Raw genomic sequence first — 22023 nt, 5'->3', positions numbered from 1 at the left:
AAAAGCTGAAACACCAGAGCAAGAGAGACCAGGTCCAGGATGTTGAGCCTGTTTTTATTTCACTTGCTAGGAGTCCGACCAGTGCTGACTCTAGAGAAAACACTGCCCAATGGGTAAACAATGAAAATACAAAGTTATATGACATCGAACTCCTAGAAACTGTGATCGTTATGTGTGAGAAATGTCAGAAGGGAATCTCTGACATCCAGGAACAGCTGCTACTGGGAGCTATAGTAATTTTTAATTCTCATTCCTTTCACCTTAAAATTATAAAAATGCTTTTATTTTCCTTGTCTGACACAGATAAAAAAAACAAAATAATTTCAGGTGGGAAATAAATTAATGAATTTATATGAACATAAAATATGAGCGTATATACATTAAATCAATTGGGAATATACTGAAAGGAAATAGAAAACTATTTTTAAGGATTATGTAACATCAAGCAGAAATCATTTTTACCAGCACCATATGGGGCAGGTATATATGCTTAAGGCGTGTTATAATTTGAAAATGAAGAAAACAATAACATTTTGTTTTCAGAAAGGTAGAATGTGTGGGATACAAGATCTTACTTAGAAATACTGACTTTTAACAAGAGAACTACAACTTCCCCTAAGCCTAAAATCAAGGAACTATGAGTGGACTCAAATATAGGCAGTAGTCTTGAGGGGGAGGAACTTGAGTACATATAGATAAATATGTGCATATATATATAAATATGTATGAACAGTCCTATCTGTAAGAAATGTAGTCAATATGTGTATATATGTATACATTTTACCAACCTAAATATACTTTTCATGTACACAAAAATATCAGAAGGAGGAAGTTCATATTTAGATTTCTTCTGAAACCAGGGAGAAACAAAACAAAATCATTAATGAGACGAGTCATATGGGAAGAAATTATATAAATAATCAAATACAGTAGTAATTTAGAGAAAGTAATTTTCCCTCAGCTAAGGAAAACATGATAATGATGCTTAATTTTTTCTTTAAAATTTAGAATATTTACTATCAAACCTAAATTTAGACTAATTTTCTTTCATTTAAAATTTGTAAAACACTAGCATTTCATTTTTTCTTAAAAAATTCTCTTTGGGAGGACTTAGTAACTCATTCACTTTAAGTGTAAACATTTTTATGTTTATAGGTTTTTACTTTTATCTGTATGCATATTGACTTATATATCTAGTGATGTAAATTAGAAATTAGTGTTTTATTATTTTACAGCTTATATCACATATATTCACTTATTCAATCACTTGTAATTATCAAAACTATTTTGCTTCTCTTAATTTGTACCACTTTCAACTTACTTCCCTGGTAAAACTCTTTTATTGTGAAGAAAACATTTATTTTTTTTCTTAGTTCTTCACAGGTTTGCCCTAACTTATTAAATTACCTGAGATGATAATGTTGCTAGAAAATGTTCCTGTAGTTTTATTTCTATTGAGTTTATTCATGGAACTGTTTAATTATTTATTATATGGACTGAAGCAACATCTGTCATATTTAGAAATTTTAAAGACAAAATAAGGTTTGCATTATATTTCTCTGAATTACATCCCCACTAGCTATTTTTAGTCATAATAGAAAACAACCATAATTTTATACTGTAGCAACTCTTTCATGTGTTACAATAAAGAATAATAGTTTAAAGGAATTGTTATGTGTATTCCTTGAGGTGGGACCAGGACCCTTCCCCAAGGCTGCACCATTGTTTCTTGGCTGCCCCTCCCTTGTCAGCATCCCTTCCCTTCCCAGATTAACAACTGTCTGAATCTGCCCTCTGGAACTCTGGGAAGGTCATGGAGGCTGGAGGTCTGTTCCCTACAAGAAATGGGGGACAGAAAGTCTTCCATGCCCAGGAACCCCACAGGATTTTGCTCGGTTTCAAAAGAACCATCAAAAAATCAACATCAGGCACTGTGGACACTTATGGTAGCATGGCCAGTAGTTTCTCTGAAGATCGTCATGGAGAATCTCTGAAATTCTGTCAGCAGTAAAGATTCTTCCTAACTGCTACATTAATAAAGTAAAAAGAAAGTTTTATTCAGGATTGCTTGTCAAAAATAGTTTTGAATTGTCTGCAGCACCCTAAAAGAAAAGGCTTTAAATGAGGGTAATGCACTGCTACTTCTTCTCATGAGTTGGGAATGATTTAAATGCATAATTACAACGTTTAACTGGGAGGTAGCCTAATACATTGGAAAAGCAGAACATCTATTGAATGAAGTGAGCTCAGCAATGAGTGTGTTTTTCTATGTGCTGGGTGCATGTGACCACCCGAAATAGATGAGAAATAATTTTGATCATGGAAAAATAAAAGAACCCAGAAGATATAGTGAGATTTTCCAGGAAATATTTAATAATGTCAAATAGACTTTCATATTTGGCTCATTGATTACTTTTTTTTTTTTTTTTTTTTTGCGGTACGCGGGCCTCTCACTGTTGTGGCCTCTCCCGTTGCGGAGCACAGGCTCCGGACGCGCAGGCTCAGCGGCCATGGCTCACGGGCCCAGCCGCTCCGCGGCATGTGGGATCTTCCCAGACCGAGGCATGAACCCATGTCCCCTGCATCGGCAGGCGGACTCCCAACCACTGTGCCACCAGGGAAGCCCTCATTGATTACTTTTAATATTTTTACTCTTTAGTAGAAAACTCAGATTTCACCAGGACACAAACTAACACGGCATTAAATTCTTTCATGCTTCTGAAAAGTTTGAGCTGTATATTTTGGATGCAGAGTTACTGCTTGCATAGAGCAATATAGATCTGAGCACCCATGTAGAGAAGGCTGGTGCTGAAGAATCCCCAAGAAAGATAGGAGATAAAGCTAACCTTTCAGAGTATCTTGATGGTTATCAAATATTACATGGTGTGAAGAAAAAGGGAGTGGTGTCAAGCAACTTTGCTATTGCCTGATACTTTTAGATAATTATGTCAATATGGAAGGGAGGACACCAAGAGCCCTGAGAGGAGGTGTATGTATGGCTGTGTGGAGCAGAGTTGTCTTAAAAGATATTAAGACATAATGATATTGGAACAAGTGGATTCTGTCTTTTTCATTAACTACCTGTGTGAAGTTTACCAAGTTACTCTGACTTTCTGAGCATTATTTCTAAAATCCAAGATTGAATATTTAAATGATATCTCAAGTTTCTTATTACTTTGAAAATTCTGTTATTTTAAAATTCTCAGTTTTCACTTGTTCATGTTTTCTGGCATAGAAATCTGATTCTTTAGTTATAAAGTAAGTCATGGAGATGTAATGCATAGCACGTTGACTATAGTTAATAATGCTGCATTGTATGTATAAAACTTGCTAAGAGAGTAGATCTTAAAAATTCTCATCATAAAAAAGAATTGTAACTATGTGTGGTGATGGATGTTAACAAGACTTATTGTGGTGATTAGTTTGCAATATATACAAACATTAAATCATTATGTTGCACACCTGAAACTAATATAATGTTATATACCAATTACATCTCAATTAAAATAAAAGACGTCTTTTTTCTTTAAATATAACAACTAGGTAGAACATCTTTGTTCTGTAAATTTAAATGCTCTATTTAAATACTATTTTAATTCATAATTCTTGACTTTTCTCTCATATTTTTTCACCTTTCCTTTTATTGAAAAAAATTTTAGAAAATGGCAGTTAAAGGGCACACACAAATCAACAGAGATATATTAGTGGACAACCTAGGCAAGATAAAACTAAAAAATGCCATTAGCTTCTTTAATTGGTTAAAAGCACAAAATGTAACAGGCAGAAAATTTCTTTTAAATTAAAAAGCTGTGTTTTTTTTTCCCCAATTCTCCCCAAGTCAGATATATACACACCCACAAAAATAGTGGGTGAAGGAAAGCTGACATACACAAGAAGTTGTAACCTGAATTAAGGGAAACAGCCATTGAAGCAGGAATTAACACAATAAAGTCAGCAACAGGTTAACAGTTTTCAAAACTGAGTCCTCAAATACTGCATGACACAAAGCTATACCATATAAAGTACTGCTAGGTATGAAGGAAGGAGTCTGTACCACTTTTAGCAAAAATGCTTTTCCAGAGAAGCGAATCAAAACAACACAATCAGCAAACTAAAGAAGCTATAGCTAGATATGAGAGCTACCACTACTCATATCTGACCTAGAAAGTCCTATTTATCCAGAATAGACCAAATTTTCAGGACAAATTAGGGACTTTTTTTTTTTTTAACATTTCTTACTTTATCCATTTTAAGTTCTGTTTCTTTCTCCCATACCCCTTAATTCATCATGATTCAGCAGAAAGATGGCTGGTTATAGAATTGGCTATTTTTTTTCTCTGTGGTGAGACTGACATTGGGCCTGGATATTTCAGGCTTGTATGCATCCATAACAGTGTTCTGCTGTGGTCAAAATCTTAACAATGAACTTGGTGAGCTCGGCTTCCCATTGCTGCTTTGTTCTTCCACTGATGAAGGTCAGCTTTAGAGTGTATTTGTCACCGAACCTTTTGAGAATATACCAAATATCATCAGGATACATCCCTGTAGAATCTTTCCTGGGGCCACAAGAAAGATGCTTTTCTCCTTATATGAGGTATAAATGGTCAGGATCTGCATCATCACAAAATAGGATATGATGCACAAAGCCAAAACAGGCTTGGACTCTGAGTCCAAATCAAAGCCACTGTGGCAAAGAAATGAGAAATTGTACAGATGGTGAGGCAACCATCAGTTAGACCAAAATTCTCCACATACTTGTACATTTTGGCAGAATCATTCAAAGAATTTTTCACAGCTGACACATCCCATTTGTCAGTTTTTACAGGCTTATCATCAATCTTCCACTTGTCCAACAAGCCACTATGGCTACTACCTGTCCCATAGCTGGGGCTGTTATCGAATCCCAGTCCGTGTGCCTGACACACGGTGAGGCCCAACAAACCAAAACATTGGAGTCTGAAGGGGAGAAAGGTCTATTGCAGGGTCAAGCAAGGAGAATAGGGTGGCTCGTGCTCTAAAGACCTAATCTCCCTAATAGATTTTGGGGAAGAGATTTTATAGACAAAATTTGGGGGGAGGTCTGCAGAGTGTGTGGCCTTCCAGATTGGTTGGTGGTGAGGTAACACGGTGGTGTTCCAGGAATCTCAGTCATCAGCCTTCTAGTTCGAACCAGTCTGGGGTCCACAGGTTGTGCTCAGCCTAAAGTTACCATCCTCCACCTGGGTGGGGGCCTTAGTTCCTGTAGAAGAACTTAGAGACATGTACCAAATTGTTATGCACATCCCCTGAGGAGGATCCAGAATGAGGCCCCACCCTGCACTATTGTTTCTTTCTGCATTGCCTTACTCCCCTAATTAGTAACTGTTTGAATCTGCCCTTTGGAGCTCAGAGAAGGTCTAGGAGGCTGAAACGTTTTCCCTAAAAACAGGAAGTTGGCGGGGGTGGGGGTGGAGGGACTTCCCCGACCGTCCAGTGGTTAAGATTCCGTGTTCCCAATGCTGGGGGCCTGGGTTTGATCCCTGGTTGGGGAACTAAGATCCCACATGTTGTACTGCACAGCCAAAAAAAAAGGAAAAGAAATGGGGGACACAGAAAGGCTTTTGTACTTGGGAGGGGCCAACAGTGTCCTGCTCGGTTTCAATTCCCAGTTTTATTTGATATTTCTCAATCTTGAGGAGAACAAGAAAAGGAATAACATTTTGGATAGAAAAGTTAATCATAAACTCAGCAGAGGAACTCAGTTTTAGTGGGACTTGTGTTCAGGACCACTGTCAGCCCCACTACTATCTCTGCCACCATCTTGTCTCTTTCTCATTATTTCTTTCAGTTGATTCTTCGACTACATTTTATACAACTGAACCTGCACAACCACACAGGCACACAAATACATTCTCATGATAGAAAATTTTTTGAGCTGCATTTTAAAATAACAACTGAAAAGAATGTAAATATATATGTATCTATTTAAACTACTCAGAATTTTGAAAATAAATTATTTTAAATAAGTATCTCAGTAGACAAGATGTTGCTATTTAAAATATATTCAACAATTAATAGACTGAGTAAAAGGAAGGCTAAAATTTTGATTCAGGATGAAATTTTTGTCTAAATGAGTTAAATATGAATGGTATTTCTAAATTGTGAATATAGTAATTAATTCATTTTTCTTCTTTGGAATCTCGTGTCAGTTCAATTTACAAAGCTATACTCAATTTATTTACAAATATTTATATTATCCCACTGTTCTATCAACTTCAGTTACTATCCAACCAAGTAGTAAAACTATCTGTTGTCTTTTTTTTATTGCTTTTAGTGTCTTTGAAACAACATTAATTTTCTCCTGAAAAATAAAATTTGTAATTTCTATATAGATGGATCTTACTAACACTGGATGATGTGAAGGATGACACTTTTAGTCCATATTTGTGAATCAGATAATACTATACCAATTAGATAAATTCTGACAAATTTCATTTGATACTATGACATAGAAGTTCAGTTTATGTTGGCTGGTTATACATGAGTGTATATATGACTATATATGAGTGTATATATGATTATATATATGTGTATATGTTTGTATATGCATATTTACACACCCATATATATATGCACACACACAAGGTGATCACACCTATAATTTTATAAGTATAATTTGTAAAGTCATAGGTGGTTGAGGGTTGTTCTAACAAGCAGATAATATTCAAACATATTCTTACAATTTTGAAAATTAATGTATACAAATTATTGCATGTCAGAATTTCCTTGACAGATTGCTATAATACCAAATGGATATATAGGACAGCTGTTGCTATAGCAACAGGATAGGCTTAGGGAACCAAATACAGGATTTTTTTTAAATGATCGTACCCATTCACCTCAATCCACATACATGATAATTTTTTCTTGTATATACATTACTGACTATACATTATTATCAATGATTTAAAAAATAAGGTTTGTTTGTACTTCTCTGATATATTTATATATAAGAACATTCTAAAAACTTTTTAAAAATTGAGACTTTGGTTTTCTGCTGATTATTTGCTCTTGTTTATGTTATGGTTTGATTTTCATGAATAACTGTTATATAGACACATGATAGATATAGAGATTTATATTTTTGTAATTTTGTATGCAGGTTAATTCTTATCATTGAGAGAATAGAACTATATATCTCAATTTCAGATGTATATATATAGATATAAATATAGATATAGATATGTTCTAAACATTAACATAATTGACATTTGGGACCAAGTAAATTGGTCCCCTTTATTAGGGGAGGCTGTCCATAATTGACATTTGGGACCAAGTAAATTTGTCCCCTTTATTAGGGGAGGCTGTCCTATGCACCCTAGGATGTCTAACTGCATCCCTGGTCTCTATTCGGTAAATGCCAGTAGCATTAGTGGATGCTATCAGTGGATCCCCCACCACTCCCAATTTCAAGAAGCAATGAACGTATATAATTCAAGCAGTGTATACCAAAGATGTCTCCAGATATTGCCAAATGTTTCCTTGGAGACAAATTGGCCCCTGTTGTGAAAAGCTGGTCTAATGTTTTAAAAATATTCCATACCAGCCAAATATATATTAAAGATTATCAGCAATAGATTAAATATTTAAGCATTTGAACTATTTGAAAAATCCACATACATCTTTGATGAATTTTCATGGACTCTTCCAGTCATTCAAATCTTCGGTCTTTAAAATATTTTAAAATATTAGATAAATAAGCAAATTTTATTTCCTATAAACAAGTCTTTTAATAATATGTAGTAAGGAAAACACATAATATATAAGTTAGGAACTTTAAATCATCTACAATTTTATATTATTTACAAGCTAATTAATTAACTTGCCTTGGTTTTATGTATGCTGGTAGATGACATGAGATTCCTTAATCTAAGATGGGCAGTTTATTGCTAAAGCAATAGCAGTAGCCAGAGAATCAGTTTTATTTGTGTTAGATTTCTGAGTTCCAATTCCTACAGGGAGACCCAAAGAGTCAGAGGATAACTGCACAGGTGGGGTAGATTGTATTGTAGGAAAGGAATGCTGAGTTTAGAGAATTCAAATCTCTTCTAATGGGGAATTAGTATGCCTGCCCTTTGATCTAGAGGGTGACAATATCTCTATTTTCAATCCTGTTTGCTATAAAAATGTCCTTTAAAAAAGAAATCTGGAAGAAAAGGCAGTCAGTTCTTTGCTTACAAATATACAAAACATATAAGAGACACAGGAAGAATTGTTTCCCAACAGGTACTGCATATAGATAGATTACATGAAACATAAACTTGAATTTAATTATTGCTAAATAAATGCTGAAACAATTTGAAATCACATTTGACTGACATGTACTGATTTTATCATCAGGACCAAGATATATAAAACCTATATAAAATAAATAAATGCCCCAAATTTTAAAACACAAGTAATTGTGCTTTTAATTACCTGCCTTTTTTCCACTTCTAGAAAAAGAATATCCTGTGGCGTTTACAGAATCAGAATTGGGAGCTAGCCTGTCTGGATTCAGATTCTGGGTTAGCTACTTAACAGTGATATGACATTAGAAGAGTTTTCTTTCTTTAGCTATTCATTGTTCAACTTCAGTTTTTTCTGTAAAAGAGAGAAGATACCAGTACTCATACACCAGCTGTTGCTAAAATTATAAGTGGTAGTTCACGTAATGTATATAGTGTAGAACAAAATAAATGCTACTTATTGTTATTTCTTCTTTATTGTATGAGTGAATTCAGTATGCAAGTCACTGAAGCAAACATTGAAAATGCCAAGATATATAAGACACAATCCTTGTTCCTAGGAAGATGATGGTTATTGGATGAGAGAAACAGTCACCAAAAGTTATTTTTATCTTTTTACATATGGTAAAGATATATAGAAAGTACTGTATTTTTATTAAGAAGATTCACAACTTTCTATGCTATATAGGTAAAGAGAAATATAATTTATATATTTTTAAGAAAATATTGAATGATATTTTAATTTAGCCTGAAAAAACAAGTATTTCATATTTCACAAAGACACAAAAACTATATTTTGTACTATGGTATTTTGGAGATTGAACAGAAATTACAATGAGATAATGTCATTGCTTTATTTTTTTAAACCATTTAACTTAGACTTACCGTTATACCGAATACTCATTCTAAAACTTTACTATGCTGTATATCATTGCTTTATTCTAGCAATTTAGTGAAATAAGAGCAGATGATTCTAACATTTATTTTATTACTGTCTCCTCAGAACAATTTTAAAGGTTATTTTCCTTTTTCATCTGATTTCTTGGAAAATAAATTTATATCTAATTGGGCCTTATATTTAAGTTTTTGTTCTTCTGAATATCTTTGTGCTCTTTCTGGATTTAGTTGCAGGCTCTCTCTATATATAATTTTTAAATCTCTAACTTGTCCTTAGCACTAATATTGCAAAAAAATACAAGTGAGCTTAATGTTTTCTGATATCACTTCACCTTTTTTTTTTTTGACAATTTGGCATACCCTGTTTCTTTTACTTGAATTATCCTCCACCTTCATGATTCAGTTCACAAAACAACTCAGCAAAAATTCTCCTTGATTATCTTAATGCAAACCTAGCCCATATGAACTTTTATAATAATCTTCCATCTTTCATTCATTCATTTTTTTTCATTTAACCAATATTTGTTACACATCAACTATGTGCCAAACACTCTACAATGTACTTAAAAGGCAGATTAAATAAGACACCAACCCATCCTCTCCATGAACTTGAGATTTAGAAGTGAACATCGGTATTTCAACTCATTAGTTTCTTTTCGTTTAATGACTTAAAGTAGATTGTTAGCCATGTGCAAAGGAGCACAAAAAGGTGATGAATAAGCTTGTACTTGAAAATAATAAGATATAGCTAATAGATAAAACAGGAAATAAATTCAAGACAGAGGAAGCAGAAGGGAGAAAAAGAGAGTAGTTTAAGAACAGGGTGTGTTTTATTGAAATCATAAGTTGGGTGTGTTTGGAATACAGGTTATGTGATAGGTGAGAAATTGGCGTGGTTCTCTGGGTATTAGTTTAGGATGGGTCCAGTTATTGGAGAACTGACATTGCATGCTATTATTGTGTTAGACTTTATTATTTGGGCACTTATAAGTAAGATGTGACAAAATCACATTGATTTTGAAGATATTTGACTCTGACAGTAATATAGAAACTATCTATGGGGAAATCTGAGTTACTTAGAACAAGAACAGTTCTGTTTGTCTGATACTACCCTGACTAATGAAAAAAAACAAGGACTATTCCCTTCAAAATATGTTTTCTCAATTTCTGTTTAGGATTGTGTTTTGTACTCCCTTCCTTTTATTTTTTACCTCTTTATATAACAGACACAATGGAAATACTTGAGGTACTTAAGAAAAACAACTCCATGTGAGCAAGGGGGAGAATGGAAGGTGATGAAGTCAGGAGGTTAATGTGGAATTAATAATATATATTGTATAATTATATGCAATATGTATTACAACACACACACACATGCAATTACAGAACTAGATCAAATATGTTTGCAATATCAAAAAATAGAAATAGACTATCTCACTTATTAAAATATTTGTTTTACATGTTATATATGATATATAATTTTATAATATTGCATATATTTACTTTATAGTCTCTGCTTTTGGTATGCAAAATTCTTTGGTCTAGTAACTACATTTATATTAATGTCTTATAAATACACATACTTCCTTGTTGTATAAGGTATTGTATATTGGCTTAATGGACATTAACATATTTACATAGAAATATCTTCTTCTACCTTATTTTTTTCCTAAATATCTGATTTAAATTTTTTTTCATTCCAAGTTAATATCTGTAAGGCAGCCAATTCTACTATTTATTTACTCTAGCAATTATTTGTTTTTCCTAGTTTTATTTTTATCTATTGGAGACTGTAATATTTGCATCCCTTGCCATCACTCATTCCTAGATTCTTAAAAACATTAAATGCTCACTTCCAGAGCACATAATAAATCGTCTTCAAATTTTTCTTATTTATCTATATCTTATTCTATAAAAGGATGTACAAGATCGGTATTCCCTGAGTTTTTGCATTTTTATTGTCTGTTTGTTTCATTTCTTCTTTTTTTTTTTTTTTTTGTGGTACAGCGGGCCTCTCACTGTTGTGGCCTCTCCCGTTGCAGAGCACAGGCTCCGAACGCGCAGGCTCAGCGGCCATGACTCACGGGTCCAGCCGCTCCGTGGCATGTGGGATCTTCCCAGACTGGGGCACGAACCCGTGTCCCCTGCATCGGCAGGCGGACTCTCAACCACTGCGCCACCAGGGAAGGCCCTCTTTCATTTATTCTTGAAAGACACTACTACTTGATAGAAAAACCAGCTATCCTAAAAATGTTACACCATTCTGTTTTGGAATAAAATGTTGCTTTAAAGAACTGATTCTTTTTCCCGTATAAATCAATTGATATGGACATCTAAAATTAACTTTTGATTTTCTTCAAAAATTTTCTGTGTTTTAAAATCAACTTTTGTACTGTTACTTGGTTAATTTTCACCTTTTGTTACTATATATATATATATATATATGAATGGGTAATAATTCTTACTGATTTTTCATGCTTAAATGAATTGTGTTTTCCTAGGTTATCAGGAGGTACTTAAAGTGATAAAACAGATTAGCTTTCCCAGTCTAATAACTAATGTACAGATTCCTCCCTTTGTACTTTTACCATGAGGCATTGAAAAAATGTCTCTTTGTGAAGTCACGTCTCTATCCCTCACAGATAAATCAATTCAAAGGTACTTTCCTTGTACCATTTTTATCTTCCAGAGCTCTACAAACCTTTCTTTTAAATGGGTCTCTCGTTTCTGAAGAATGTATTTTGCTGCTATACTACATTCTGAATTTATCATCCTCTGAACCTCTCTTCCTTCATATTACTTCTGTATATCTGGGAGGCCCAGCATTTGTGCCCACCACTTCTTCTGCCTGCAGTTTGTGGTAAATTTCTATCAGCTGGAAAGGAGGTAGTTTTATCTGCACTTTTCAACAGCTTGAAGCTGGTATGGATTTTGAATCTTGTCAGTTTTCTCAGATTTGTTCATCTGGTAGCTACTCAGCCAAGTACCTCTCTTTTGGGGTATAAATTTTATTGGCCATACCTTCATTCTGAGACTTGTTAGATCTTTCAGTATCGTACTTTCCCTCTATCACTTCTACAGAGAAGTTGCTGATCCTGGTCACATATGCCTATGTTCAAGAGTTGATGCAGTTCCTTCTTACCTAGTGTTGTTGAAGATGCCATATATGGATTTTTTTTTCCTTTTACTCTACAGTCCAGTGTGTCTGTTGACTATAGTAAAAAACAACAATGTTTGTACTATATTTTTGTCAATGGGAATCTTCAGTGGTATTAAAAGGCATGAAATTGGATGATGCAGCCTAGAAAGTAAACACAGATAAGAGGTCCCCAAGAAACTGTTACCTATACGAATTGGAAAGTGGAAAGGACAGAGTAGAAGACAGCAGTGTAGGAAGTCAAAGAGTTGGCATTTTGGAAACCAAAATTTGAGATGTTTCAACGAGGGTATGCTGCTGATAGGTGAAGTAAGATAAAAACGAATACAAGATGGGATTGGTTTTATGTTAAAATAGTAAAACACCTCCATAAAAGTTTTAAAATCTGGTGTCACTCTGGTCAATATTGCAGATGCTCAACTCAAGGGTACCCTAATTTTTTTAAGGATTGGTTACCAATATTTGTCTTAAATATTATAAATGCAAATGATATTTGTGGATTTTCCAATTCATAAGTATTTCTAGACTCCACACTGGAATGAATCGTATCCAATAAGTTAGCACAAGGAACAGAATTATGTTTTCATATTGAATTTTTTGTTGTATTGTGCCAGTTACTGATTTATCGCCTTTCGGCTCCAAATTCACCCTGTCAGATTGCTCTGTGAAAATGGTACTTGACATTTTAAATACTTTTTTTTCCATTCCAGGTGGCAGGAAGCTCTGTCAGTAGAAGGGGCTGAAGAGACATTCCAGGAAGAAGGGTTTTTTTCTTCCTAGCACAGGTCTGCTCACTCATAGCAAGCGACTCCTACAAGCACCTTCCCCTCTTCACTGCCCTTTCCTGTGGGACACGGGAGAGCAGCACTAAGCAGCCAGAAGCTTCTCCCAGTGCGTAGGCCTTCACCAGGCTCTCTGGTAGCAGTCCCTCAGCTCCTTCGGTGCTTGTAAATTCTCCAGTTCCCAGCTCCTGCAGTGCACAGCTGTGAGCACTCAGCTGCGGGCACCCTCTCCCACCACTTTTCCGGACCATCAGGCAGTTTATAGCAGAGTCCTTCGGACCCTTGCGTCACATCCGGCTTCCCCAGTGCCCTGCTTCTGCACTGCATGACAGCCAGCAGCACCCAACAGGGAACAGCTTTCTCTGGCACCCCAGAGGGTAGATTTCTGGCAGGTTCCACCACAAGTGGAACAACACAGGTACTTCTCTGCCATTCAGTGAGTCACGGGGGTGCTTTCTGCAAGAACTGGATGTTGGTCTAGGGGAAGCAGGAGTCTTCCATAGGCATTCTGTCTCGGCCCTAGGGTTAGTGACTGCTTTTTCTATAATTAGAGTTCTCTTTCTTAATAGTCAATCCCTCCTTACTCTAATACTATAATAATTAATAATTCTTGATATTAAAGTTCCCTGTTCAAATTATTGTGTTGTTTCTCTCTCCTGATTGAACATTAACTAAGTATGTATGCAGGACAATACAAAATTCAGAGTCCACAATTCCATTTACTGATCTTATACCATAAGTTTAAATTTGACTCTCTCAATATTTTAGCATCATTATGGTTGTAAACCTAATAATCATCACCATATTTTGTATTGCATATATAACATGAACCTTGCACTGTTTTAATACATTCATATGGTTATCAAGTCAATTAATCTTTACAAAAAACATGTAAGAAAGATAATATTGTTTTCTTTTCTTTAACAGATGGATTAACTGATAGTAGGTAGGTTAAATAACTTTGTTCAAGATTATGTATCTCAGTTAAGTGACAAAGCTGAGAATCACATACAGTATGTCTGGCTCCAGAGTCTATGTATCAACACTATGTGTAATTCAATTATTTTTCCTTTTAAATTTGTGTTTGTAACAGGGAAGAGCCAAATCTGACTACACGTTGGATCTGTTTCTTTTACTTTAACCTTTGCTTTACACTGCTTTTGTTCACTAAAAGGATACTATCTATACATAATGGCCTGCCTCAGGGAACCCTGCCCCTCTGTCTGAATGTTAAACCAAAGTGCCTTTGTTCAGGGAAACATCCGGACCCTGTCCATCTGTGGATGGTTGCAAGAAGAAGAAGAAATTAACACATCCCTTCCCCAAGGCTGGCCATTCCATCTGATATTTCCAAATTTATGGCCTTTTTACTTCCTCGTCTCCTCCCCCTCTGTGCTATAAAAGAAGCTGGCATCCAAACCCTGATAAGATGATTATTTTGAGACGTTAGTCTGCCATCTTCTCAGTTTGACGGCTTTCCAAATAAAGTAATATTCCTTCTTCAACACCCCATCTCCGATTTATTGGCCTGTTGTATGGTGAGCAGAGCAAGCTTGGACTCAGTAACATGTTTATTTTCATTATAGTTAAAAACTAACTGGAAAAAAATGCAGTGTATCCAAATTTCACAAGTCACATACTCAGCTAATTGACTAACAAATTCTTACTGTCCTGGATTTTCCTTCCTGAGACCCACCCACCACTTATCAGTATTTGGTTTTTGTGTAACTAAGTATGTGTTTTCTGCCTCACTTTGTAGAATATAAGCTGCTTGTGGAAAGAGTCATGTCCATCTCATTCTTCTTTAAAGCTTAGCACAGTGCCTGCTTGTGTTTTATGAATAAATGCATAATGGAAAATAAATAATTCTCCCCAATTTTATTTTTATAATTCATACCTTTAATCTGGAGTAAATTTTTCTTTGGGGGAGAAAAATCTGTTTTTACATGTATGAATCATTATACTGCACTACACTTTTAGTTCTTCTCTCTTCACAAGGTATGTTAACACCATTCTCTTGAAGGAATTTCTATTATTTTACTATTAAACTACTGTCTATATTTGATAGTTTCTGAACAGTTTGCACTCAGTAAAATTTGTTGATGGATTCTTTAATCTACATTTTTAACTCTAAACAAGGAAGTATAATGAAGTAATACAATGCATTGCATTTTCTAGGTGTCGGTGCTTGGAATTATGTGTTCCTTCTAATGATGCTATGTTGAGGAAATGGAATGTAAAGTATCATTTTGAGCCCATAAATGTGGCATGTTGCATAATGAAAAAGAAAAAGTGGCAGTTGTTCAGAGATGTGTTGGTGGAGCCTTACAGCAGAATTGTGACAAAGAATACTGAGGGCGAGCTAGAGGATATTTTAAGCCCTGCTCTCATCTCTTTTATTTGTTTCTTCTCTAGTTCTATGTTTTAATTAAAAGAGTAAATTGAAACAGCCTGAATCTTTTAGCACCAATATTCTCAAGGGATGTTACACAGCCAATTGGGTTAAGAATCAGGCATCTACAGCATAATTTTCAGCCAACTAGTCAATGATTAGCACTCTGGCCCTGGATAAATCTCATAATCCCTTTGCAACAGTTTCAATACTGGCAAAGTGTAATAGCAAGTTTGTCAGCTCACATTCCACTCACTAGGAATAAAACATCTCTAAGCAACACACATGACAAAGGACTTCTGGATTCACTCCAAACCCAGTACTACAAAAAAAAATAGTTGACAGATCTTGATGATTATTTCAAATCAGGATACAAGAATTGTATTACTATTTAAGGGCCTGTAGAAACATTTAATCAAATAATAATGAACATGCAATATTTGGTTGAACAGTAGACTTATATGTATATATGGCAAATAGATTAATCACTTCAGCAGACCAGCTCATTGACACTTTTCACTTTCATTTACCTATTTCTGTGTAAGCAATTTGTGAGATTTATAATTTTAGATATGAATGTGGCTTAAAACATCAAGTTGAATTTTGATTTGGACAGCTATGGCCTTCATAAAATTGTTACAGACACATTTTCTTTAATGTACTCAAGGATCCAAAACAAACAAAATCTACAATTAAAAAATATATATATTATCAAATTAAAGCAAAAACAATCTGTTAGATAAAAGCAACAAAAAGTTCCAGTTTCTTTACATGCCCTTTTCCTATATATTGCTATGGATATTATCTTTGGTTAGATTCCTTGTTCTTACATTATTTTTAAGTAAAGTGGACCTGAAAGCAAAGATCCTGAGGGAATAAGACAGAGAGTGTACTTAAGAAAAAATATTACATTGTATTACTGCTCAACAGTGTTTATTTTGTTTGATACCATATAGATTTGGAGGAAAACCCTAATATTGCCCTTGTATTTTCCTAACTTTGAACATCATAGATTTGCTTTCACCTCTTTTTAAAGTTTACATAGATGCAGTTATACAAACTATACTCTTATGTATGGCTTCAATCATAACGTTGTATTTGTGAGATCAGTAATATTGCACGAAGTAGTTCAGTCATTTTTATTGCTATAATCTAATCTATTAAAGTTAAAACAATTTATTTACCCATTAAAAAAAAAAAGCAACAAAGTATTCCCCCCAATTCCTTGTTCTGATGGAACTGCACAAGTAATACTAAGGCAGTTCAGATATATATATTTTCAAGATAATCTGCACATATGAATTTCTATTTAACATATTTATGTAATAATACCTTCTGAATAAACCCATGCCACCATTCATGAGTGGATTTGTGGGGCCTTTAGGGACTTTCCACCCCCTCACTTGTTCCCGTAAACCAATTCTTCTCCCTATCGTGCGCCACTCCTTCTCCCTATCGAAACCAATTCTTCTCCCTATCGTGCGCCACTCCTTCTCCCTATCGAAACCAATTCTTGGAGTTTTTCAGTTGACGGGGACTTGCCAGACAGCGGGTAATTTTCCAGTTGCCCGTAACAGGTATACGCCCTAACCGCCACAATGAACAGACAACTATAACGGCCAGAAGGTGGGACAAAAGTTCCTAAGCCAATGAATTCAAAAGTCACCACATTTACCCAATCATTGTGAGAATATACCCGCCCTATGAGTAAATAAACCTATAAAAAGTATGTGATTCCGCTTTTAGGGGTTCCCCATCGGCCTCCTGCGTGAGGTTCAGGGAACCCCGGTGCATCGGCTCCTAATAAACCTCTTGCGTGTTGCAGCGGCTCTCGACTCTTGGCGGTTCTTGGGCGAGTTGGAATCCCTCGTAGACCGTTTGGGTCTAACAGATTCTCTTAAATTGTAAAACCCTAGTATTAACACTCTGAAGAACTGGTATTAAAGCAGGGCTGGATTGACCTCTATTCCTTCATCTCCTTTCCTTATACTTCAAATCACTTTTATATTCTGGCTCATTTATGTTTCATAGCTAACATCTTATGTGTATATGTGTCTGTATGCTTTAATGAGGAATAAAAAATTACTTCAACCAGAAGACCCAGACTGGGTTCAACAATCTAGAATTCCTACAGTGCTAGGGGAAAACAAAACCCCAAAAAAAAACCTTACTTAATGAAGTAAAGTAGCATAGGCATGATAAAGAAGAAAAAAAAATTTAAACTTAGAAAGAAAAAAGGAAAGAAAGGAAGCAGAGAGAAAATGAAGATAGGAAGGAAGTGGGAGAGAGAAAAGGAGAAAAAGGATATCATGATTCCTATCAAAAGACAGAATTTGGGCTTCCCTGGTGGCGCAGTGGTTGAGTCCGCCTGCCGATGCAGGGGACACGTGTTCGTGCCCCGGTCCGGGAGGATCCCACATGCCGCGGAGCGGCTGGGCCCGTGAGCCATGGCCGCTGAGCCTGTGCGTTCGGAGCCTGTGCTCTGCAACGGGAGAGGCCACAACAGTGAGAGGCCCGCGTACCGCAAAAAAAAAAAAAAAAAAAAAAAGACAGAATTTATATTTTTAAATACTTTGAGTTGTTTAAGTGACTGTTTGCCTAAGCCAGAGTCTTTCTCTTGGAGACAAAACATACTTGTAAGTAAACAGATGTTTAAGGGAAAGGTGAAGAATTGCTCCCATTGTAAGTCACAGGTTTCAGCAGACTGTGAGATATCTTTCCTTTTTTATGTAAACGTTTTGTCTCCACATGGTTTGACAAGATGGGCTTTAGGCTTTCACCACACTAACAAGTCAAGAAAACTGCGTACGCTAATTCTGTGTATGCTACCATTCAGAAGGCTGTTCATATTCATTGCTGACTAACTTGGTCTCACCCTTCAGGTCCTGTTTGATGCTGCACTGTGCATTAAGCTTTCTCTGCACCCACAAATTCAGGTAGCGCGTCCCACTTTATGACTCCATAAAACATTGTACTTACCTGTGATATCATTTATCATTGTATATTGCTGATATCTATTAACTTGCTTTTTCTCCCATTTAATTGTAAGCTAAGCACTAAGGCTATAAAATAATGGTAGTGATGTGTTTTATAATATATAAAACTTCCTTTATGCCAAGCACAGTTCTTTACACAAATTATAGTCTTAAATTCTTTACATTCATTTAATCCTCACAATGACCCTGGAAGTTAGGTGATATTATTATCTTTTATTCATCATTAAAGAGAGGGAAACAAATAGAGGTTAGAGAATTTGCCCGGAGCAGCGATTAAGACAGGATTCTTACACAGAAAAGCTGGTACCAGAGACTTTGATCTTAACCATCATAATATTTTGTATCATTATTTTAGCCCTAAGTCACAGCATGAATGTCTGAGACATAATATGCACTCAGTAGATATTGCTTGAAAAATAATCACTCTACTATCAATATTTACGAATGAAAACTATATGAAAAATAAGTCTTGTATCTTCGGGTATTTTTATTGTCAAAATTTCTCTACTGATTCTATGTGCTCTACTAGCATTTTGCCATCACAAATGCATTATCTTCCCTTAAATGTATGTTTGAGTTTTCTGTTCTGTTTTTCTTGCTAGTTATCTGAACTAGAGGGCAAGGAAAAGAATATCAAAACAACATCTTGTGTAGAGGAATAGTCTGTGGAATTATGCACTTGATGATCTCCCCCTGAAAAAGAAGTAAAATTACATGTGTTTAAAGTTCATTCACCCACCTCTTAATGCATAAATCTATTCAAAAATGTTAATTGAACATTTTTAAGCCAGATAACATTTTAAGCCAGATAACATGTTAGACCTTGGACATGTTATGCTTTATAAGAATGAGTTATAAAGCATAGTCTTTCCCTCATGAAACTTAGTAGACTAGGGATGCAAATAAACATAAGTAAAATAAGAAGATATACATGTAATTCTAAACCCTGACAATGTTCTGAAGGGGAAATATGCATAATTGACAAACCATGTATATATAGGGAGCCCACCCTAGGCTGTGAAATCAGGGAAGGTCCTAAGTCAGGAAGAAGGAAGAGTAACTAAACAGAGTCTGGAAATGAACTTGGAGAGAATCCTGAAATTACATCACTAAAGGCCTCAGAGGCAGTGTTAATTGTTTTGTGCTTCCTTCTAAGAAAAACAGAAGAGAATTGATAAAGTTTTGGTCAAGGGATGGCATGGTGAAATTGGTATTTCAAAAGGACTGTCCTTGCTCCTGTGTGGAGAACTGATCTGGAATATTCAGCATATATTTATATCTATTCTCTCCTCTACTATATAATAGCTAAGTTTAGCAAAACTTTACTGACATTGTTATGCATTTATTAAATATGCGTCTATCTAGTCCTCAAATCACCCTCATCATTACTTCCATTTTTATAGGTGAGGAAAATGAAGCTAAGATTTTGTGTAACTTACCAAATGTAAATTTAGAGAGCGTGAAATTTTGTCTCCCTTAAAGCATCTTGGGCCAGTGTCTTGCCAGTGAAAACAGAAAGAATTACTTGAGTGCTATCTAGGAGGTGTGGTATGCCAGACTTAGTGACAGATTGATTTGGGGAAGGTCAGAGTGGTGGAGTGGGGAGAAATGTAGAATTAACTCCTAGGTTCTTATTTATGCAACTAGGTATGGTTGGTGATACTCACTGAGTTGGGGAAGAAGAATTAATCTTGCAGAGGAGATAAAAGTTTCAGCATTGGACATGATGTCTGTGGATGGTTTTGAGATGTTCAAGGTGCTGTCGCATGTGAGTCAGAGGTAAGACCTGTGACAAAGGAGTTCCTAAGTGCTTGGGGGTCCTAAGTATTGATAGCAGTTGTTGGGAAGGGTAGCCAGTCACAAAGGTGTGACTTCCTTAAAGACAAGAATATCCACAGAAGTGAAACTAGGCCTACATTTTTAGAACTTCCGAGATTAAAAGTAGAGCTGTATGTTTAAGAAAAAGTGGCTATAGTTGTGGGAAAAGCTCAGGAAATTACAGCTGAGAATGATTCAACTGGAAGAATTATCAAATGTGTAGAATAAAACTATAAAGTCAAATTATATGAGAAATAAAATATATCTTTAAATTTCAAGCAATAGACATAATTTCTGACCTTAATGATAGCTCTTTCAGTGTATCGATGGAAATACAGGCAAGGTAAATCGAGAAGTGAGTGTCAGATAAAGAAACGGATACAGAATATGAGGAACATGGAGGCATGCTTGATTTTTTTAAATTTAATAAAAACTTGCTTCATTTAAATTCTTTATGTGAAGGATAAAATGCCAAGGTGAGGTTGAAGACAGAAGAGGTAGAGTCAATAATATACAAGCCATTAGAGGGTCAGAGAAAATATGATCATGTGCCTAAGAAGAGGAACGGTTCTTCAAGTGAAACAACACTAAATAATAAATAACCATGTCTATATTTAAAATACAGAATGAATCAAAGAAAACTTTTCACTAGTATGTGCAATTATTTTCTGAGAGTGTTTTATTTTCTAAATATAAGTAAACTCCATAGCTTAATCAAGTTAATATATTTGAGCAAATACTAAAGAGACCTCTGCACTTGTAGAGCTCTCTTCTGAAAGTTGTAGAAGACTAGTCTAGACAGATGTATGAGGAGGCCAGTGTTAATGAACAAGAACAAGAATTTGTGGCATGACTTCAAACAGTAGGATCTCTGTAGTATATGTCTAGCTTGTTCACATAACATTTTAAGACCATTGATTTGCAGCAAGAAAAGTAAGCAAACTACCTGAAAAATCAATGCTTTTAAGTAGTCAAATTTCTTGTCCTAAAGAAATACATAGCCGTTCCATCCAGTCTTGCATGATATACAGGCCTTTAGAGTTTCTTCCACTGGGACTTCGTCTAGGAGAATAGGGAGTGTATTAACATTGTCATGCCTTTTTCCTATACTCTTGTTTGATTGTTTGTTTCCATTTGCATATTTATTTACTTATTAGGCTATAATATCCCCTACACACTAGCCTATCTTCTTTGAGGGCCTAGTATTGAGTACTCTATTTGGTTGACTTATGAAGATAGTACGGAGTATGGAGGATTTGCATAAATGAATGCCTAATTCACGTTGCTGAAAAATCCATTCTCCAGTAATGTAGCTTAAGAAGAGTGATACAAAATCTTATTCAAACAAAAAATTACATGAAAACCCTTGCATTTTTATAGGATAAAGACAGATAGGAAGATAAGTATTATATGCACAATTACAATAAACAAGTTTATAATAATATCAGTAAAACAGAATCACAAAAGTTTCTTATATGATGAACACAATAAATAATGGAAACAACTCTACCAAACTGGATTTCTTTGCAATTTTATAAATATCTTGGATTCTGATGACATTGAAGTTGGTAAGCTAATAAACAGATTTAAAGATGTATATTTAACTTAAATATAATATTTTAACTAAAAAATGTATAAATGCACATTTTCCACCAAGCTTTTTATAGGCAAATAATTCCTTTTAACATGAATAATAGTAATAAAGCTCTGGCAA

General features: G+C 35.0%; 1 pseudogene; it reads right to left on the bottom strand.

Annotated features, from left to right (window-relative positions):
- Nucleotides 1–4293: 4293 nt before the first annotated feature.
- On the bottom strand, nt 4294–13354 carry LOC116748617 (annotated as a pseudogene).
- Nucleotides 13355–22023: the final 8669 nt, after the last annotated feature.

The sequence above is a fragment of the Phocoena sinus genome, chromosome 2 (assembly GCF_008692025.1).
Source record: "Phocoena sinus isolate mPhoSin1 chromosome 2, mPhoSin1.pri, whole genome shotgun sequence".
Classification (NCBI taxonomy): domain Eukaryota; kingdom Metazoa; phylum Chordata; class Mammalia; order Artiodactyla; family Phocoenidae; genus Phocoena; species Phocoena sinus.
Note: the sequence above shows the minus strand (reverse complement) of the source record. Positions and strands in the feature narration are given on the sequence as shown.